The sequence below is a fragment of the Phalangium opilio genome, unplaced genomic scaffold (assembly GCF_054372755.1).
Source record: "Phalangium opilio isolate 3A_F unplaced genomic scaffold, DU_Popi_V2 ptg000354l_1, whole genome shotgun sequence".
Classification (NCBI taxonomy): Eukaryota; Metazoa; Arthropoda; class Arachnida; order Opiliones; family Phalangiidae; genus Phalangium; species Phalangium opilio.
This window is the reverse complement of record NW_028324229.1, coordinates 81600-100617: the sequence shown is the minus strand read 5'-3', so window position 1 is coordinate 100617 and position 19018 is coordinate 81600. Positions and strand designations below refer to the sequence as shown.

Sequence of the window (19018 nt, the reverse complement as noted above, 5' to 3'; positions counted from 1 at the left end):
AATTGCGCATAAATACGCCTTAAGTCAGATAAAACTGACTAGTCAAATACATCACCAGCCCCCTCTCAGAATGGGAAGGGAATTTAGCAAAACAGGCCCATTTCTTCCAGATATTTGAAGAGATTATAGCTATCCTCTACTACTTCGGGGTAAAAAGCTAAGGAAACAAGGTACTCGAGCCATATTAAAGTTTCGGGATCATCTGAATCTTTAATTCCGCCTATACTTCGTAATACAAGAGACTTACCGAGAGCTAGTTCGAGAACGACAAGCGAGAATTGATTACACAAGGTATTGCAGGACTTCCATCTTCCTATTTAGTCTGTACTAAGCCTTTGACAGCGCCCAGTCACCAGGCGACGCGTTTTTTACGAGAATCTATGACCTACGCCACTTCATGACAAGCTCTCAGCATGGACCAACCAATACTGAAGAACCGATGGCAGCCGATAGAGAACCATACTAAGCGACTAACAACCAATGTCAAGCTTACTTCCCCCTTTTCAGCCCCAAAATGGATGGGGATTATTATGAAAAATACCGAGTCAAATCCCGGAAAAAGCTAGCGCCATCTAGACAAAATAAGACGTTAGATGCTTCCCTCTTTAGAACGTTGATTCCCCCATAAGCCCCGATGGACTATCCGGTTTGCAACAATCTCCCGCTAGAAGTATTTTTCTACTTTCTCCCACTGCCATCCGTCCTTCAGTATTGGTTCGTCCATGCTCTCAGTAACCAGTGACAAATTTATGGTAATACTATGTAATAATATTAGAACGTTACTCCCGACAGGCCAGTCATTATCACGGCAATAGGCCTGACGAACAATTTCTTGGAAGGTGTAAAATTGTACCCATCGACCCCCTAGCGCAAACGTCTTATACTCTCATCCGAAAAATATAGTAGATTCTTTTCCAAATCGGATTGCACTCGCTTTAAGCCGGCCTTTAAAAAGAAGTTGAAGCCTACTGGCCAGAGAAAACCCAAGTCACTTTTTTTTACGAGTGATATTTTTTGGGGGAAAATTCCACCATCTACCCTAGCTCTCGGTACGCAGCCTCTTCCAAGGGACCATGCCGGCACTTTTTCATCCTTTAGAATTTTGACAATTGAAATAAAGGGGAAAAAAGTTGGGGAGAGGAGGAAGGAATTCTTTTTTTTTCTCTCTATAGGGAAGTTCAGGCTGCCTTTAAAGTGGTTTACGATAGGATGTCATTGATTTCCGCGTTTTATCCAAGGCAATTTGTTATTGGGTGAACGAAAAAACAAGGGTTTCCACCAGCTATTTGTTTTGAATGTTTTTTTTTTTGGTTTTTTTACTTTTAAGACTTATTGTAATTTAAGTTTAAAATCACGAGGGACTACTAAATTGTACTGTTAAACCATTCCAAATTCGTCATTCTTAGATTTAAGAGATTGTGGAGTATAAAGAGGGGTAGGGAGTTTAAAAAATAAGTTGTTGAACATCGCATTTTCTTCTAGAAACGAAATTACACCCCGGGGATATTCCCGCATTTTTTTTCTATTTCAATTGAAACATAAGTTCATAAGATATGTTTCATAAGTTTGTCACTGGTTACAAACTGGAGGTTGTCGTGAAGTGAGTGACGTAGCTCATAGATTCACGTAAAGCAACACCAGGTGAGGCGCTGTCAAAGCCTTAGTACAGAAGGTGGACTGCATAATTAGCCAAGTGTAGTCAATTCTCGCTTGTCATTCCCGAACTAGCTCGAGCTGTAATTCTCTAGCATTACGATGTATAGGTTGTGTCATACTTATGGATGGAACATATCTTATATAAACTTATGATTGAAACACTAGGTAGGGAGCGTCTTTAAGCCTAGGATCTTCCTTTTAAAAAGTGTTTAAATAACTGTTAAAAGGTTCTCTCATTTGTTAAAAGTAGGGCATACAATTGGGATTTGTATTACCTGCCCTAGCTACCCATGTCTCGGGAGCAATGATAGAATCCCAGGATTCAACAAAAAAGCCCTTCTAGAGAATGAGGTTTTTTTCTCCTAATTTATCATTCGTAATTCGTATTTGCATAAGCTTCAGCGAAATTCAATTAATTACTGGTGATTTAGTTCTGACAATGGATTATAAAAGGAGACTGATCAAACGCGCTATCTTTGCGGAAATCCTTGAACCAAAAGAATCACTTTCTCTTAAAAAAGTTTTTATACTATATATTTTACCAGACTTAGTCATCATTTTTTATCGAAATATAGAAAACACGCTATTATATTCTTTGAACCATGCCTGAACGTATTTTCCTTATCCGAAAAAGCATAAAGAATCACGCTCAAAAATTTACCTAGTTGACATAAAAAAATTAAAAATATATGGCGTATTCGTGACAAATTTTATGAAAGTCAGAACTTCCACTGACGAAGCTTCAATTCATTTTTGTTTCTAACAAATTATTGGACCAATTTTAAACTAAATATTTCTGTGAAAAAAAAGAGAAAAAGAATGTACAATTTCTTCAGAAAGGTCTAGACTATAAAACAATATCGGCGTTTTCATTTTATGATAAAAGGTTTTTGCAGTTTAGACTTATTTGAATAGAACTTTTCGTTTTTCTTAAATATTCTTAAATATAAATGGTTATGATTGATAATAATAAAAACATTTTCAATTCATATTTTGCCTACTTCCTCAAACTTCCACCGTATAAATTTAAATAAATCGAGGAGAAGAGTACAGGGATCCAATTTAAAGCTTGTGAAAGTGTCTTACCCCTACCAAAAGTTCATAAGATATGATCCATAAGTTTGTCACAGGTTACTGAGAGCTTGTCATGAAGCGATGTCTGTGAAACGTCATACATTCTCGTAAAATGATGCCTGGTCACTGGTCAGGCGCTGTCAAAGGCTTAGTACAGACTAAATAAGAAAATGGACTGCGAAACCGAGTGTAGTCAAATTAGGTGTCGTTCTCGAACTAGCTCTCAGTAAGTCTCCAGTGTCATACTTATGGAACATATCTTATAAACTTATGCCCCTACCCAAGGTGTTGAGGTATTTTTCGCCAAGTACAGGGCACGGTCTCACCCTATACTTACTTAAAATAATTAATAAACAACACGAGTATTAAAAAATGATCCCTTACGTAGCCTTATTTAACAAACAAATTGGGACTTTAAAAAAAAAATCCCTAATGTTTCTCAACTAATTGCACCTTATTTTCTAAGCTAAGGACTAGAAGTTCTCTCCCTCTCTGGTATTCTAATTTGCATTATAGCTAAAGATAGTACATTTGCCCCTTTCTTTCTAGAGGTTTGCTGATAAGGTCCCAGGGGTCTCTTTTCCTTCCTTTTTAGGTAGGTCTAGTGACGGGTAAATGATGAGTGCTATCCGAGCCTGGTGGGTGAACGCCAGGAATTCTTAAAACAAATGATGTCGAAATGGGCTGGTCAACATCTAATTGGGTGAAAGCCTTGGCCTTCTCTCCTAACTCTAGTGATAAACGGTTATAACTCGTTCGTTTCATTAGTATAGATAAGGAATAGCGCCTAACCACTCTCCATTTCCCCGGTTTTAGAACAGGAGGAAGAAATTTTTTTACAAGTCGCTTTACAAAAGACCAGAACATTTTCACCAACTTGGTGTTAAAATGCTCAAACTCGAAATTATCCCTAAAACCATAGACAAAAGTTAAATAGACTGGTTTGTTACACGTATAATAAACGGTGAAAAAAGGAGATACGTGCTTTTAATACATAAACGCAATTATTTTTAGTATTTTCGTACAATTTTTGCTTTTATTAAATACGTGCGCGGTTGGGACGATTTTGCCTTGACAAGAAATTAAAACGAATTATGCCTAGTTTGGAATTTTAATACCATTTTTACCTTAGCTAATTGACAATAACAGCGATTAATTAACGTTTCAAATATAACATTTTAACGTACTGTAAGTGAGAAAGAGAATAGCAAATTACGTTCTAAAAGTAGGCTTTCTATACATAGTAATCAGACTATGAGGATTTATACCATTTACACCAACATGTCAGGCTACTTGGCGGACAAATGCATGCAGTACCAAGTAGCCTGGCCTCCTGGTGTAAATTGTATCAATCCTAGTCGGAAAGCTATGTATAGAATCAGGGGTAGATTTAATTTTAGAAGTAGGAATGGAGAACAGAGTAATCTGGGCGCGCGTGAAAGTCCCGGACCCCCTTCCACGGGACGGAGGGGTATGAAAGAAGAGGCGGGTCATAGCGACAGAGGTAAAAAGGAATTACATATTTTTCGCCGTCCTCATCGGCAACGTCATCAAAACGTAGTTTAAGTGAACCAATAAGATAATTTAAAATATTCGTTACGTATTGGCGGGAGGGGCTCTATACTGGGCAATGAGTCGCACTGAAGTAAATACTAACCGTTCTCCATTCCTACTTCTAAAATTAAATCTATCCCGGATTGAATAGACGTGGTTTCCATTTAAAAATGGTGTATTTATTTATAGGTTTCTACTAAGCCTAATCAATAGAAAACTTAAATAAATACTCGCCTATGAACTAGGAGTCGGTTCAAGTATTCAGTCTTAATCAAAAAACCCAATTCAAAATTGACTTGGTTTTAAACTGACAACGTAAATTGGTCCAATATATATAAATATACTATTTCGGAATAGTATGAAAAACTGTTTACAAAATCCTTAGGTTTCCGAACAAAAAATCCTTAGTGGATAAAAAGGAAGTTATCTCAAGTTTTCAACTACCTATCCCTATACCATCAAGAAGTGATATCTAGTTTATTAGGGAGAAGGTATAAATTCGCCACATTTCCAGCTTTATCACCAGTCCAAACGTAGGTCCGGAGTCAATCCCCGCCTCTAAATTACAACCAGAGGCTTGAAAAAACTCACGTCAGCGCGACGCGAATGACAAAAATTACGTATTTTCCGACTGAGGAGAGGCGAAATAGCCCGGCCTCCTTTTACGTCCCCCCTTGTATTTTGAAAGGGGGACTGGGACTATGGCGCGCGAATACTTAGGCAACTTATTCCTTCCCCCTAATAAATTAGATATCACTTCTTGATACCACGCAACCAATTTGCAAACATTCTCTTCCGATTTATATACTTTTGACAACTCACAGGAAGTGAAGAAAAAAAAACGTGGATAATAGATTTTACTGAAGAAAAATGTCAAAAATCTCCAGTCGAATGGTGAATTTGAAATAAAATAGATGTGAAATATGGGAGGTATAAACTTATTACAGTTAGAATGAAGTCATTTTCCATTGAAAATAGTGTATTTTCTACTCGAGTTTAAGTCTTTCCAAGGCTGATAGAAGGAATATAGGAGCTTTCCAGGTTTTATCCGAGTCTTGTTAGATTTAAGAAAAGACGGAATAAATTCAAGTGGGAGTTGAAACGGCGTTTAAGCCGAAAAAGGCAGAAAAACCTTAAAACCCCTGGGAAATTAACGTGCCAGAAGCATGGAGATTTTTGTCAAAAGATTCTTGGCTATCAAACCTTCTCTTTTATTTTGGGAAAATTGCTTAAATTTAAGCTATTTTTATATATTGAATATATATGTATAGCGTTTTGTTTGAGATAAACAACACCAAAACCAACTAGGTTTGAAATAAACATTTCAGTAAATTAATATTTTCCCGGAAATATATTACCCTAAAATCGTGCTTAAATCGAGTTATCACTTCCGTAGTACGTTCAAGTGGCTAAATAATTGAAGTGCATAAGTATTTTCAACGACCGTCTTCCAGGTTCTCGACTTAATTCGATTTAATATTTGGAAGACGGTTAATTCCTCTAATACGACTGTGAAAATAAGTTTCAGTCAGAAGTATAAAATCCTTCCATTCTAGAGAAGTGTACCACATGATTCTTACCAACATCCCTTAACATTTGGACTGCTCAAGGTTACTAAACCAAATCACATACGCGGTAAATATTTCCCTGATCATTACTCTATAAGCGCTTAACTATTTGTGGATTTTTGTCCCACGTCAAGACAATCAAGGTTTGTGGGTTGATTGCTGAGGATTTAGTACCAAACAGATATAGAATTCACTCACCGTGCGATGCGATGCCCATCTGAAGTTTAATGAGCAGGAGTGCAAACAAAAGGGTGAGACTGCTTGGGAAGAATCATGTTACATAGGAAGATGCAGAGTGTTATCCTTCTATTATCCTCTTCTGGTTTGAGCATACAGCAGCTGCGAGATCTAGAGATTATTTAAAGATTAGTAGTTCATTATACGATGACGTTAAGAGGACACAATCTCGACTTAATTAAACTAATTCAATTCTAAAGATTTCCTTGCGTAGTTGTATAGAGAAAATTCCCTCCGTTTTTTTTTTCAGAGTTAGTAACCTTCTCATTTAAATTAACAAGCAATAATCTCTAGCAAAGGCACCTACTTATCTAAATGAGTTGTTAAGCCCTATTTTTTGATGCTATTTACTCTTGTTGAGAAAAAAAAATACTTGGATTTTTTTCCAGCCATACATAATGAATGTCTAATTATAATCCGACGATGTTAATAAAGTGACCTCTGACCTGTAAGCGGTTAGGGTTCAGAGTTTTTTTATCCGTAGAGGTTAGGAACTTTAAATTCAGTAAGACGGCGTCAGTTGAACTTTGACCTTCAGGTCAAAACCCAAACGAAGAAGTAAATCATGAACCTATCTATACACGAGGGAAGTTCAAAGATCCTTGGTCGTGAAATATTTAAATCGCGCGTTTTTCTGGGCAACCGCGGCAGTGAAAGTTACCAACTACACGGAGAATATTTATAGTTCATATTAATACATTAAATTCCAGCAGTTTGACTGCATTGACCTTTTGATATTAGTCCCACTAAGCTTAAACCAAAAGCCGGAGTTTCTGTCATTATCAAAAGCGGGGCGTAGTTTTCTTTGTAAATGCGGCCAAAACCATTCGCCACGAGAGTCGTAAAAAGGGATAAACAGTGATGCAACGACATGAAAGAACCGAGCCCGGAAGGACTTACGGTAAAGGTAAAGAAGTCCGTGAGCTTAAGCCGGCATTGCGCGCGTGGCTTTGAACAATAACGAGAGGACTTTAGTCTTTGGGTATGCCAAACCATTCTCCAGAGTCGACCAGGGATATAGAGAAACTAAAGAAAAAGTAGAAAATAAACTAGAAAAAAAAGTAAGAAAGAACTTGTCGCGAGCTCGTTTTCTTTGAAGGGAAGACGCGAGTTTGGGTGTTGGACCAAAGGAACCCCAAAGTCGCTAAAAAAGGATGAAGATAGAAGCTGGCGCAAAACCCTGATTGCGTCCAATAGCTCTATAACCGCTTTAGTTTTCCCAACACAGATTGAGCTTTCTTATAGTCTCTACGACTTACCGAGACGAATTTTCTCCTCCAAATCTCAGTCGATGTATACGTACGAAGTCTTTGGTTTTCCCAAAATTACTTTTAGCTTTTGGGAAACCATGACTTTAACTGAAAATTATCAATAAAAGTTATAGTTCAAAGAGTGCATTAATTACGTCATTACAGCGATACAACGTCAAAAATCTCACTCTCAATCCACTATAACTTAAACCCAACGAGACAGAAAAGATTGTATTTCCGAATGAGTTATACCATAAATCGAAATTTACGAAGCGAATCAAAAATATCATCGTTATTGTTAAGGATAAAAAACCCTCCCCAATTGAAAGGACAGTCCTAACACAAATCCCCTCCTAGACTTCTCTATCTCTGAAATCAGTCGATTAACCGTGCCCGGAAATATATTTTAAAAATGTCCCTAACTTCCGGTCAGTGAAGAGATTTGGAGCGTCATTTCGCGTGGTCGTGATCTTTCTTGACCAAGTAGACCTAGCGGAAATAAAAAGGCGGGAGAAGACGAGAGAGAGAGAGATTCGATGCTTTGTCTCCGCTGAGTAATTGCGTCTTGATGGAAAAAGATCGTCTTCATTCGCGGCACGGACTCTCTAAAAATTTTTCCCGCGCCGGGAGTTTCTTTAGCCCCTCAAGATTTATTTTTAAGACCCTTTAAAAGAGGGTCAACATTTATGACAACTCGGGAATACAGTCTTAATTCGCAACTTGGGCGAGTTACTCTGTTCGGACCACAGATCATTTCGCGCTTAATCTACTTTCGATTCCTAAGCCTTAATACAACTGATCAGCCAAGAGTTCCGGGACAATTCCCAAAGGATTGGATTAGGTCTAGTTCGCGCGCAAAGTTAAGAGGCGTCGAGAAGTTTCGGGGATCGAATGATGACGTCAAGATCGTCGTCGTCGTATTAAGAGTCCGTTAACATTTAAACCCCCTACCCAACTTCCCCGGGACCTTAATAAGACCATAGCGAAACTATCTTACTATCTACAAGTATTGCCAGTCTCATTAGAAACTGCGTTTACAAACGGCGTTCGTTCTAAAAGGAACGTAATAGATCTTGGAAACGCGGTAATGCCACTAAATCAGTGAGAGTAGCTACTAGAGATTAAGTATATTCCGTCTTACGCCCGCACGCCACGCCACGCCACGCCACGCCAGTCTTATCGTCAATTAAACTCGGGAAAATTTACAATCTATTTAATGCGCCAACCCAATAATAACTCAACCTTTAAAGGCGTATTGTAGGCATAGATGGGTAATTTAGACGTACAATACACTCCTCGAACTCGCTCGGGAATCGAATGTCGTCAGAAAACGGGGGTAAAATTAGAGAATAGTACTGTATATGGCTTCTAAATTATAAGCCAGTGTTTTAGGGTTATTAGGCAAGCCACGCTACCTATATACATACTAAGAGAAAGTCCAAACTTTCCCCGGTCCTTATCCCAAGGAGTATGAGTTAATTGGAATAATAAAAATATAAGGGAAGTGTTTTTTCGGTCTGAAATACCAATAAATCTTAAAACTAAAACGGTTTTTGTTTTTTTAAATTTCTCCTTGGGTTAATTGTTTGTTACTCTTCGGTGTGGTGGAATATACGCAATTACCCTTTCTCTGGGTTCTGGCAGTACGGCGGCGTATTTCCTAATGAAGACGAAATCGAATTGGGAGAGAAGCGATGGAGAGGCAGTCGAAACTCCAGGGATTAATAACTAATATATCCTCCCTTATAAGGGAACTTACATTTATGGTGCATTCACCCGGAAGACCTTCATAATAAACTATTTTTTTTTTTTTTTTTTTTTTGAGGTTTCAATGCGATAGGGTCTAAGGACCGCGGCAAGGATGTGATTATTCAGGTTTCAGTAGGAGTGTAAGCAGGGGAAGGAAATGAGGTTTACTTGGGAGGTGACGGGCGGGGTGTGGGGGTCAAGTCACCTCCGGCGGACACGGGGCAGTCGGCACCTATAGGGTAGGATCGCCGACATGTGTCGTATTCCCTCAAACTTTGCCGCCCAGTAGCTTGGCTTACAGGAGTGCGCCACACTCCCGGCCATAATAAACTATATTTTGCTGAAAATTAAACCAAAATTAATTTTTTTTCATTACATCAAGGATAGATTTAATTTTAGAAGTAGGAATGGAGAACGGTTAGTACTTACTTCAGTCCGACTCATAAGCCCAGTATAGGGCCCCTCCCTCCAACACGTAACGAAAAGTTTAAATTATCTTATTGGCTCACTTAAACTACGTCTTGATGACGTTGCTGACGGGGACGGTGAAAAAGACGTAATTCCTTTTTACCTCTGTCACTATGACCCGCCTCTTCGCCTCTTCTTTCATTCCCCTCCGTCCCTTGGAAGGGGATCCGGGACTTTGACGCGCGCCCAGATTACTCTGTTCTCCATTCCTACTTCTCAAATTAAATCTATCCCTGGTTTCACATTACAATTTTTCTGCACGACATTTTTAGTCAAGGGTCGTCAGGGTGAGCCCCGTTGAAAATAGGAAGACCTCAACATGACCGCAATATCTACTACAATCCTAATCTTCGAAACATGTGCAAAGTCGCTGTATTCCCGGTAAATAAGCAGTTTATAAATTTGTTGGATACTCAATGTTGTAAGCTAATCACGGGTCATTTAGAACGGACCCCAATAAGCAAATAATGCCCAATCCCGTGGTGAAGGGGTTTGGGGGAATAACACGCAATACGTGGGCACCCTTTCAGAAATGAGTAACAGCGCTGGAGTTCACAAAATAAGAGAGAGTGAGAGAGAGCGACAGAGAGGAGGCCACGAGTTTATCGAATTAAACCGCGGTAGATTGCCAAGATTTGAATTTCAATAGAATCGAATCAAAATGATAATGGTTTCCCGTTATTAGTTCTCTCTCTCGTCCAGGCTCCAACTAATTCTCTATAACCATAGGTAGTAGATTAGCCCGAAGTACTCGAAATTAAACTTTAATTATTAATCAGCAGGTTTAGCATCGCCTGTAGAATTTTTAAAGGGGAGGGGGTTTGAGTTCAAAACTTGGTTATTTCTTTTTCCTGTTGTTCTCTTAGAGCTATCTCAGAAGCCTTAGTGTGACGTCACCCATGAAATTTGCCCACGGAACGAAAACGGTACCAAACATGGCCGCCGACTGCCAAAGACTAGCCCGTGACGTTTTAACATAGGCACTGACGTTACAACTGAGATAGTTCTATATTGGCTCTCGTTTCTAGTCTTTGCTGGACGATACACATCAATCACAGGTGGCGCTAATTTCCGGAAATACAATAGATGCAATTTAATTTCTGACCTAAATCTAAAAATGTTTTCATTAATAACTTTGCGTCCATTTACTTTTGGGTTATATTCTGAGCCTGTAGAATCCCACTTTCATCATTACTCGCGGAAAATTTCACCAACGAACAACCTAAACGGAAGTTCTATCAAATGAAAAGCAAATTCCGTTTCCGTCCAGTTGCGCTTCTCTAACAATAAAAGGGGTCGGGTGCTGCCACGAGCGGTGCTTCGTCGGCCATAACTGGATATCTATTACACGTCTCTAGTATGACATTCTTATCTGCTTGTTAGTCCCAATTCCCCTCCCCTACGGGAACAAACGCTTTAAAAATAGCACTTTGCCTAACACGCGTTCCATTCTCTTTCAATAGGAAGCTTGGATATCCTACGATGCTCCAGATTTTACTAGAGCCTGATTGGCTGGAAATTATAATTCCTAGATTTCAAAGTCCGGTCGGAATGGCTCTCCCATATAGTCTTATCTTAATGTTGAAACTAGAATTTGGTTCTGCGAAATTTTCCTTTTTCCCTCGTTGAAACGTAAAATACAGGCCTATCTTTCTCTATTTATACATGTATAAAAAATAATACCCTTAAAAGGCGGTTTTCAGCGGAATTTTTGAAACAAGTTGAGTTTTTTTGTCTTAAGTTGAAAAGTAATATAAGAATAGCGTAGTTTTCTCATGGGAAGCAATCAAAACATACTTCAATATCCAAATCTCCTTTAAATTTAATACCAGGGAAATCTTTCAGTACTGAAAACTCTAAACAAAGACAGAAGCAAGCACGTACTGTTCCCTTAAGACTGAAAAAATAATACCATAGGGTTGACAAAGATGTTGTTGAAAAAACACTCTAAGTAACTTGGACTGTTTATGTTTGTAGAAGGGTCTAGCTCATCCTTTGTTTACTTTCAACAAATGCCGAGTCTTAGATTGAAACTAAAGTAACGGCTCTTCGATTTCGTAGTTATTTTACAGGACAATATATTAAATCCAATATCTCCCTGTAAGTAAACATTGTCCATTTGGATGAATACAGATTTTTTCTAAAGTTTGAATTAAGAGTTCGTTTATACGGATTGTCAGTTTAAATATAAACCTAACAACCCTTATTTCATCCCCTTTCCTTGATCAATTAATTTTTAAATAAAAATTTAATCTCTACAAGTACTTTATCGTTGGATTATTCTCTGGTTAAAGTCGATCGAAAATAAATTCAAAATAGCTTGTCGGTTTTGGGATATAACAACGATCGGAACCGAAGTTTGAATACAATTTCGGTTAAAATTGACTACAGAGTTAATTTAAAACGACTCAGAGGGAAGACTGTCCACGTTTAAGGAGTTAATGCTAGTAAATCTAACTAAATTAAGAGTTCTTCGTACGAAATTTCCGTTAAAATACTCTTTCTCCAATGAATGAAAAAGGTTGAACGGAGATTCGAAGCCACAGTTACTCGGTATCTTTTTAAAAAGGGAGAAAGAACTCAATTGACGACGATTGTTTCGGCAAAGGGCGAATTTGAAATGCAAATTGGGTTGGTAACTCGTCCCAAACCAGACATAAGACGGGGGAAAAGAGAAGGCCCCTCCCTTCTAGTAGTACGGTGCATAGCCAAAGCCTTAAGAAGTCTGTGGAAGGAGGGCATTCATCGATTCGGTAAGGAGAAAATGGGTAGAGAGAGACTGAGCGCGTGCACGGGACTCTGATCCGACTTAAAATACTCAAATTCTCAACACCTGCTCACCCGACCGACAAATAAACAGCTCCCGAGCTCCATTTTCAATGGAGGAAAAGATATAGACTTACTCTTAAATTTCAGCGTAAAAATATCGTAACTCCCCGTGCTGGTACGTCTGTTTATCCTGTACCTACTTACTTCCAAAGCGGAATAATTGTAACATGATTCTTCCCAACATCACTTTAACATTTGGACGACGTACGCGATAAATAGTTCCCTCATCATTACTATATTAGCGATGAACTATTTGTCAAGGCGCATGTGCTTGTTGGATTTTTGTCCCGCGTCAAGACAATCAAGGTTTGTGGGTTGATTTTACAATAAAAAATGGAGTTACAATATTTTGGCACGGAAAATATTGAGAAGCAAAAAGCGGAGTCCTAATTTAAAAGCGAGCAATAACTAGGTATTGGCCTAGAGGGAAACGTTTGAATATTTCAGATACGAGAAGCTAAAAATCAAGGATTTAATTAGGTTATTACGTCTAGATAGATCTTAATTCGTGATTGGATTTGAAAACTGGTATTCAGTGGTCAAACTTTAGTTTCCCACTAATAGTAAAAGGGGTAAAACGCTTAATGCGCTAACGATACGTCAACTCATTCTAATAATAGAAAAGGTTTTGAGACACGTGCAACAATCGAGCAAAAGTAGGCGCGCGATGAAATGTTACATGTAATTCCGAAAAAAAACCCAAAACAAAACAAAGAAAATAACACTTTTCTCTTTTCTCGTAGAAGCTCTCTGGTTTCATTTTTACTAAGAGCGCGGGAGGGGAGAGGGGGAAGAATAGATTCGCAATTTCTACTCGGAGCCCCTGGCTTCTATGGCCCTATAATCTTAAGCCTTGGACGTAATTTCTTCTCAACGTTATATCCCCAGCGAACGTTGTATACCTAGAACCTTTGGGTTACGAAGTACACTGGGGGCCCGGTCGGATAAATTTCTGTTCTCAGCGCCTTATTCCTTGGAGGGAAGGTTTTTTGAGAGTTGAGGAGGAAATAGCCCCAACAGAGGCCTCTTAGCTGTTCATCATTCCAATAGCCGCTTTACGGTAGAAGGCGGGCGGGCGGCCAAGGAAGAAACAAACCGCGTAGTGAGTGCATCCACGTCTTTTACTTTTCCTTATATTTATTCCTCTGGTAGCGGTTCTTTTCACGATCAAAGCGTCAGAGGGATTCTTAGAGTCTGAGAAAGAGAGATTCCCTGGTGTAGGCGAGCACCAATGATGTTGGCAAAGCCGCCGCCGCTATTTGGCTCCTTCTTCACGCCATTTCCCAAAAAGTTTATTTCATGGAGAAATGATCGTTCGAACGTGACTTCCTCGTGTAATGATTGTTCGCCTGATTGATCGCTCCTGGATAGCCCCGCTCCCGAGCTTCCCAAATATTGTTTCCCGCCATTTATTTTTTTTACCCGCCTTTTTCAGATACACTATCCCTCTGTTTTTGCTCAGCCGGGTTTCGCGCCATTCCTTTTTAACGGCTTGTAATTATTTCTTCTACCGGGCTTCTACAAGAAGGGTCCGTAAAATAAGGCCGGAAGCTTTAATGGTATAGATACCGTGTTTCTTGGAATGTCGATAACTTTGTTCTAGCCGGGGAAGGTTATTAGTGGGCTAAGTACCTTACGTACAAGCGGTGCGTAAATCAGATTGCCTAGATTGATTAAGAATATTATCGAATGTAATATCAGTTGGCGTCGACAATCCATATAACTTCTTCTACAGCCCATTTCCATCTTTGAACGTTCTTGGGTTGGCTCGAGCGAGGGTTCCATAAAGGTACCCAAAATTTGAAACCACATTTAGTTTTCAAAAGAGACGTGATTAGTTTCGCACCCAAATGGCACCATTTTGGCCGGTCCCAACTCGTTAGTCGAAAGAAAGGCGTTGAAACAAAAAACCATATTAGATTGGGCAGATAAAAGAAGCTGCGGGATTCAATGATACAGAATCTTTCCAGGAGTTCTAACCCATGGTTTTCATTAGTGTCCGTGCAATTAAATAGCATCTCGAGCGCAACTTTTCCGTACTTGGCCCATTCGGCTCTGGTCGTGCGGGCTATTGTGAAAGTTTTTGTGCGAGTCGACGCGGAGCATTAGCGACAAGAAGCGAACGCGGGACATAAAGAAAGTATATGTACCAATCTTTCCTTCCTAATTCCCCTATACAGTATAATACACAGTTTCCTCTAATCAGTTTCCCCGCACAACCCGCATGGTACCGGCAATGTGGTGGACGCCTTCGTCCCAGTACGGAAGTACATCGCGCAAAAAGTACACCCCGACCCGTGATAAAACGAGGTTAAGATTCAGGATGTACTCTAACTTACCAGGCAAGCGTGTGATGACATCGAGGTTTCTTGAAGTTTGAATATACTATTCTCTTTACCACGTACACGCAATCTTAAACTATAAGGAAGGAATGAATTAGTAAATTAGAAATGAGACGTCGTGGCTGATTTTAAGAGGTGGGCCAAACTTCGAGACCGACAGGTGGATAAAAGACAAAGATAAAAATTTATTCCTTCTTTATATTCCCTGATATTATATATCCCTGGCTCGCCCATTCTACCCGTTACAAAAGGGACAATTGTCCTTGGGACAGACATAGATGAGAGCGAATGGGTTGGACTATTTATTTCTCGCTCGGAGGCGCGACGAAAACACAAAATAGTTTTAAGCCTCGGAGGTATGTCAGGGAAAAGGGGGATTGTAACCTTGCCTAAACTCTTTATCCACTTCACCGGTGCTATAAAAGTTTGGGAATTACCCCATCTATCAGGGACATAAAGAAGGCGCGCTAGACACTACCGCTTTTGAGTTAAGGTTAGAGTTAGACCGCCTTTGATTATAAAGGGTACCTTTGGCTAAAAAGAATCGAGTCTTATTCGCATCGTGGCTATCGGCTCTTGTTCAATGTTAAACTTAACCTTTTCACGGTGTGAACGAACATTAATCTCGGAACGCGTTTCCGTCTAAGTTGTCGCGGTGTCTAGCCTACTCTTCTTCTTCCACCAAAGGGCACTGTCTAAGGAAATAAACGAGGTCTCGTTGACCCTTCAGGTCCGTGTCGCGTTGACCTCTAAGGTCGAAACGGGGCATCTGTTTCCGCCCTTCAAAAGAAACGGAAGTCAGCCACAGCTATACGCGACTATGCCCAACAGCCCCCGAAGAATTTCTCTCTATCATATAGAGACTTTCTTACTCCCGCTCCTAAATATTCTGACAGCTCCTTTTTAAAGGATTTTCCAGCGAAAATCCCACTCGATACAGGAAGAAGTAATATATTACCCAAAAGTATAACGATAAAGTAGAATTTATCACGTCTGTGGGTAAAATATTTGTTACCTTTATCGTAAGTTCATAAGATATGTTCCATACGTTTGTCACTGGTCAGTGAGAGCTTGTCATGAAGTGACGTAAGTCATCGATTCTCGTAAAGCGACGCCTGGTGAGGCGCTATCAAAGGCGTAGTACAGACTGGGAAGATGGACTGCAAAACCGAGTGTAGTCCGCAATTCTCGCTTATCGTTCTCAAACTAGCTCTCAGTAAGGCTATAGAATTATGAAGTATAGGTAGTGTCACACTTAGCTTTATTTGCATACGAGAAACATATGGAAGAAGAATCAACTTGTTACACTTACATTTTAGAAGATACTTTTGATACTGGGAAGTTTGCCAATCCTGTAAATCATCTGTTGCAGTTTTGGCTTTTAAAAGTGATGAATGTATACCGTTCTAGGTATTTCCATGAAATACTGTTACAGGTGAGAGGAAAATAAGGCCTTGGTAAGTATTCGCCCAACTTCGAACATCAAGTCACTTACTTCTTCCATACTATATTACCTAAACAATTTTTAATCATATTTTAACCTCAATTAAAACTCTCATAGTGCGTAAAATATGTATTGAACATAAACCCTAGCTTTTAACAACCAACCACAAAATTAAAGTAATAAAAATATTATAACGGTAAAAAATTGCGGTAAAAATATCGTAAAATTTCGAATATAAACTTTAGCGCTTTAACCAATAAAGCGTAAAGCCACGAAATCAAAAACCAATAAAAACATAGCAATGGAGAAAATAAAACCCCTTCCTAAAACCAAACCAACTGAGGAAAATATTCGGAAGGATAAAAAAAGAGTAAAATCCTTTAGGCGGTACTCTATACATCGGCGATAACTAGAATGGAGAGAAAACGGAAGGAAAGTTGGGGTGGTAGTTAGAAATCGATCATTTGAAGTATATCTCAATACCTAATCACCCCAGCCCTGAATCGTAAACCGCGTCACTTTTGTCATCCAGACCATGGACGAACCAATACTGTAGGACCGACGGCAGCCCATAGAGCCCCACACTAAGAGACTAAACGGCCAATGTTAAGCTTACTTCCCCCTTTTCAGCCCCAAAATGGAGGGGGTTATGAAAAATACCGAGTCAAATCCAGCGCCACCTAGACAAAATAAGACGCTAGGTGCTTCCCTCTTTAGAACGTTGATTCCCCCACAAGCCCCCACTATCCGGTTTGTTGTTGTCTGCCGCTAGAAGGCGAATTAACAAATATTTTTCAACTATCTCCCTCTCCCATCCGTCCTTCAGTATTTGCTCGTCCATGTCCAGACTTTTAGATACGTACTTCTATTCTCGTTCACAACGTTTCGCGAGCCAATCGTAGGGCTCGCAGACTTCTCTTTTAAGTAGATTTACCCCTACACACTTTGTCAACAATTGCCTTTGAGTATAAATAGGCCTAGAAGTTGGAGGGACACGCGAGTCCGCGACTCGGTTGGTTCCGAGAAGGCCAGTCAATCACTCTAACCCGACAGTATTTGCAGCGAAAAATCAAGGGGTTGAAAATCAAAGTAACACGTTGCATCTGCTCCCAGGATATCCTTAGTTTCGCTGACATCTAAGCCCGAATTATTTGGGAACGGAGCTAGAGAGAGTGTTACGCGAGCTCGGCCGCGGGTGGATGGACTCGAGAAATTACATTAGACTTGCAAATATCAGATTACCCCGGCGTCTTCAACCTTTAAAACCTTTTACGTCTCAACTCTTCCGTATAGCTTCGCTGGCGTATCGCACGCGGATAACTCAGGCCCAAGCTCGGGGTACGACTCGCTCTTAAATTAACGGATTCTCTCTTACTCGGTAAAGGCTATAGATTCCGTTTTGAGTCAACCCTAAGCTCCAATAAGCAAAGAAGATCGTTAGCATCTTCATACATGTATAAAAGTACAGGCAAAGGGACCGTGAAACACTATTTTGCAATATAAACATGACATGACAGGGTTGCCTTAGAAGTTTTCAATTTGAAAATTCTATGACTTAAAATCCAGGTCCATATAAAGCCATTTTCCCTGAATAATATTTCCTCTTATCTGTAGAAAGGTTTGCGTTAAAAATTACACTCAAATATATTAGTTATATTATAAATAACTCCAATATTTATAAAAAGGATCTGAAACAAACACATGAGTCTCGAATGCGAAATGTAATTTTTTTTGGACCAAGCTTTTTTTAAATTCATTCTGACCTTAAAACGTGTTAGTTTTATACAAAACTTCTCCTTCATCAGCCCTTGGAAATAGTAAAATCTCATTTAATAGCTCTATACAAGGTCTATGAACTCGAAAACGAATGGTTCAAAAATGAAGACTTTGAATCTCTTATAGAGCAAGATGGTATTAGCTTACGCTTGAATTCTTCACGCGCCAAGGCTTAAATGATGAAAATTCGCTTTTCCTTTCCTTAGATAACCCGATCCTCACCCCCGTCCTGCCCCAAGCTGGTACTTTCCAAAATCTGGAAATTAAAGGAAGACGGTAGGAAACGCTCTCCAGATTGCGTTTCGAATTTAACGGCCTTGCCTTGATGGCGCTAACCAAACTACTCCCTGGAATAAGGAGGACTTATAAAATTTTCTCGCTGGTACACGTTTCAACATTTTTATAAGGGCTACTGAATTAAATCTTTTCAAACACATCCAAATGTAAAAGGAATTTCTACAAGAGATTGCGATATAATTTCATTTTCCCTTTGAAGGACGAAACGAACGACTTATTTTACTTGACTTTATTTATGATGTCCGCTTACTTCCGTTTTAATACTTTGCGTCGTGGCAAAACAAAAATACCTCAAGATGTACCCTCTAATCTGATTATAAGGACGTTTTTAAACAGAGTAATTTATAGTTTGTTTTATGTCACATTACGCCCGCGACACGTAAGGTTTTAGATCAATTTTAGACATAGCACGGTCGCATTTAGAAACGTAAGAAAGCGCGTGAATTAAAGTTCTTAAGGTTTAAATTCGTCAAATACAATTAGAAAGTTGCAACTCGGAGAAGAATTCCACCAGGCTGAAACTTTAGCATTGGTTTCCCATAGAACGCCTGTAAAAGGGGCTACCCTGAACATACACTCGTGTTCTTGGGGGAAGTTAGCCAACAGGCTCATTAAATAAATTTACGGTTTTAATTAGTCATCCTAAATCTTCCCAACCAAAGTTGACTAATAGAAAGGGTCTAATTTCACAAAAACCAAGCAGTCAAAATAAAAAATATCTATTAACTTTTACCTCAAAAGAATAACAAAGAACGAATACCGTTCAGAATAAAA

General features: G+C 39.3%; 1 long non-coding RNA gene across 4 annotated transcripts in view; it reads right to left on the bottom strand.

Moving 5' to 3' along the window:
* LOC149602601 (uncharacterized) overlaps positions 1 to 18795 on the bottom strand; it is a 37637-nt gene extending 18842 nt beyond the window's left edge. Inside the window, exons 1-5 of one of the 4 annotated variants that reach the window (XR_016377848.1) lie at positions 16040 to 18795; positions 14725 to 15949; positions 7349 to 7447; positions 6990 to 7115; positions 56 to 6200 (exon numbers count right to left, since the gene is read on the bottom strand). This is a non-coding gene — a long non-coding RNA (uncharacterized LOC149602601). Of the gene's footprint in view, positions 1 to 55; positions 7116 to 7348; positions 7448 to 14724; positions 15950 to 16039 lie in introns of those variants that run through there. The other 3 variants (XR_016377847.1, XR_016377846.1, XR_016377845.1) reach the window with 3 other exon arrangements.
* Between the last annotated feature and the right edge of the window lie 223 nt (positions 18796 to 19018).